This window comes from Orycteropus afer, unplaced genomic scaffold, assembly GCF_000298275.1.
Source record: "Orycteropus afer afer isolate SDZICR_OR568_19922 unplaced genomic scaffold, OryAfe1.0 scaffold00508, whole genome shotgun sequence".
Classification (NCBI taxonomy): domain Eukaryota; kingdom Metazoa; phylum Chordata; class Mammalia; order Tubulidentata; family Orycteropodidae; genus Orycteropus; species Orycteropus afer.
The window spans coordinates 187,362-190,808 of NW_006922095.1; positions in this window are offsets into that span (position 1 = coordinate 187,362).

Consider the following 3,447-nt stretch of genomic DNA (forward strand, 5'->3'; position numbering starts at 1 on the left):
TGCTGTGCATGGGGTCGCTATGAGTCAGAAACGACTCGACGGCACTTAACAACAACAACAACTTCTTTGTTTCTAACTTTTACATTCCAATCATCAGTGATAATTAACACACCTTGATTGCATATTCAGTCAATTTCAGACTGCAGAAGTTGGTAAAAACCTTTGGCTTTGGTGGTTGGTGCATAAATTTGAATAATAGTAGTATTAACTGGTCTTCCTTTTAGACATATGGATATTATCCCATCAATCACTGACCACATTGTACTTCAGGATAGATATTGAAACATTCTTTATGATGATGAATGCCACTGCATTCCTCTTTTGACACTCAATTTGTTATTCCTGGCAGAGTAGACCATATCATTGTCTGATTCAAAATGGCCAAAACCAATCCATTTTAACTCACTAATGCCTAGGATATCAATCTTTATGCATTCCATTTCATTTTTGACAACTTCCAATTTTCTTAGGTTTATACTTCATACATTCCATGTTGTAATTATTACCAGATGTCTGCAGCTGTTTCTTCTCATCTTGAGATGTACCACATCAGAAAATGGAGGTTCTGAAAGCTTTACTCTATCCTCCTCATTATGGTCATCTCTACTCTGAGGAGGCAGCAATTCCCCAGTAGTATTTTAAGTGCCATCTGACCTGAGGGGCTCATTTTCTGGCTCAATATTTCCGGGCTGTTTTGGTTACCTCATGCCAGTCTGACAGGAATATACCACAAATGGGATGGCTTTAACAAATAGGAGTTTATTCTCTTACAGTTTGGAGGCTTTAAGTCCAAGTTCAAAGTGCCAGGCTCTAGGGGCTGGGTGAAAACCCCTCAACCTTTGGCTTCAGCTCTGCCTCCTGCTCCCAGCCCACAGAAGCTGGAGCTTTTCTTCACTCAGACAGCTAATGGCTGCTGAGGCTGACAAGCCCAAGATTGACAAGTAAAAAGGCAGAGTCCCAATGGCAAGCCACTAATTGAAGTCCAGATGAAGTCCTATGATTGGCAGGGCATGGCAGGCTGTAGAACAATGACTTGGGTACATGCAGGCTTCAAGCATGCCAAAAGGCTAGAGACCATTCCCAAATCTGTTTCTTATATACAGGAAGCAGACCACATCCCTAAAGCAGGTACTCAGCTGCTCCAATAGATTCCACCATGGAGTTAATTATCAATCTCACCATTGGGGAATAACTATCACCAGCTGCCCAGCCACTGAACCAGGCCCAGCCAAGTTGACACACAAACTTAACTCCCACAGAGCCATTCATAAAGTTTTCCAGTAATATATCATACAGTGTTTCATTGCTATTCATTACATTTTCACTGACTAGTTCTTTGAGAAGTGGATGGCCTCTTCCTTCTTCATAGTCTGTCTTAGTCTGAAAACTCTGCTGAAACCTGTCCACCATGGGTAACCCTGCTGGCATTTGAAATACCGGTGGTGTAGCCTCCAGCTTCACAGCAACACGCAAGCCACCACAGTATGACAAACTGACAGATAAATTTATCTCCCTTAGCTGGTCCAAACTGCTCTGCTCACTTCTGGTTTTCCGCTGGCCACTCCAATATCCATGTTGCTTCCTGAGCCTGGGATCACTCACCCAGTCTTTCCCTGGGCACTCCTAAGCACCTGCCTTGCCTCCTGCACCCTGGAAGTGAGAGTGTGTAAATAAGTGTGTGTGAACTTTTGTGGGTGTGTGGCATGAATTTTTGATGTGTATGAGAACTGTGAGGTTTTGGGTGGGTGAGAGTTTGTGGGGTGTGTGAGTGTGTGTGGATGTGTGAGTGTGTTTGAGAGTGTGAGTGTGTTTGAGAGATTGAGTGTGTGTAAAAGTCCACATGTGTATGAATATATATAAGAGTGTGTGGGTTGTGGGAGGATAAAATGTGTGTGTTTTGTGTATATTTCAATATGTTTAAGAATGTAGGTGAGAGACTGTGAGATTGACTGATAATGTGTGTGAGAGAGTGTATTTGAAAGTGAGTGTGAGTGTTTATGTGTGTGAGAAGGTATGTATGAGTATCTTTGTGTGCAAATGTATATGAGTGTGCTTGTATGGGTGTGAGTGTGTGAGTAGGAGAATTATGAGAGTGTGAGAAAGATAGTGTGTACACTAGTCTGTGAGATAGAAAACAAATACATGTGTGCAAATGTGTGCATGCATGTATGTGCATGTGTGTGCATACATATGCACACGTGTGTAAATTAATGTGCATGTGTGTGTGTTTGATCCTGGTAGTCATGATGCAGTTAAAATAGCAATTGGGATTGCCTGCCTGCATGAAAACAAGCAAGTCATGGGAGAACTCTGCTATTTGATACAATTTTCATAAATTCCAGAGTAGTGTTTACCTTTGGGGAGACATCAGAGGCAGGTGGAGGTTTCAAGGAGTGCACACAAGGAGTTTCAGCCCCATTTGTGATATTCTTATTTTTAAGATAACTCAAAGGCTCACTGCTTTATACTTTTTGTGTGCATGAAATATCACGGTAGATACAGCAACCAGGCTATCTTCAACAAAACGAGCTATCCACATCTATCACAATTCTAATTATTTTGAGGAAATTCAGTCCTTTTGTCGAAGACACTTACAAATAGCTTAGGTTGAACTCAATTTTTACCCCCTGTCAGATGTTTCTATTATAGTGAAAACTGGATGCAAGCTGAGCACATTCAAGAGTCAGGAGAAAATGCACTGCAATGCTATCTCGACTCCTTGAGACATGGTAACTTTTACCTCCTCTTGCTCTGCCAACTTCCTTACTCACAGGAAGGCATTCTGGATCTCAGCTGAGCAAAGTTGGGGACATGGTGACCGTTAGGGCCATGGTGAAAAAGACTTAAGGCTCATATAAAGGAACCACAACTTGGACTCAATATAGGTGAAGGAGAATCAGTCTCTAAAATCTGGAATTATTTAGTACATTCCCTTCATTTTCACTTGCTCAAGTATGCCCTGTAGAAAAGGAGTTTGAGCTGATTTTCATGGAGTCAACCTCACATGCATGCTGTTCATAAGCTTGTTGTTGTTGTTGATGATGTTAGTGACCAAGAGTCAGCTCCAACTCATGATGACCTCCATGTACAACACAACCAAATGTTGCCTTGTGCCATCACAATCATTAGTATGTTTGAGTACATTGTTATAACCACTGTGCATTTTGAATGCCTTCCAACCTAAGGGCTCATCTTCCAGCACCATAAGAAAAGAAAAGAAAAACCTCACTGCCGTTGAGTTGATCCGACTCATAGCGACCCCTCCTTGGGTTTCTGAGGCAGTATCTCTATGGAAATAGATTGCCCAATCTTCCTTTCGAGGAGTAGCTGGGGGCTTTGAACCGCCGGCCTTCTCATTAGCAGTCAGATGCCTTGGGCACTGTGCCACCAGAGCTCCTTCCAACACCACATCAGACAATATTCTGTGGTGACCCATAGAATTTTCAT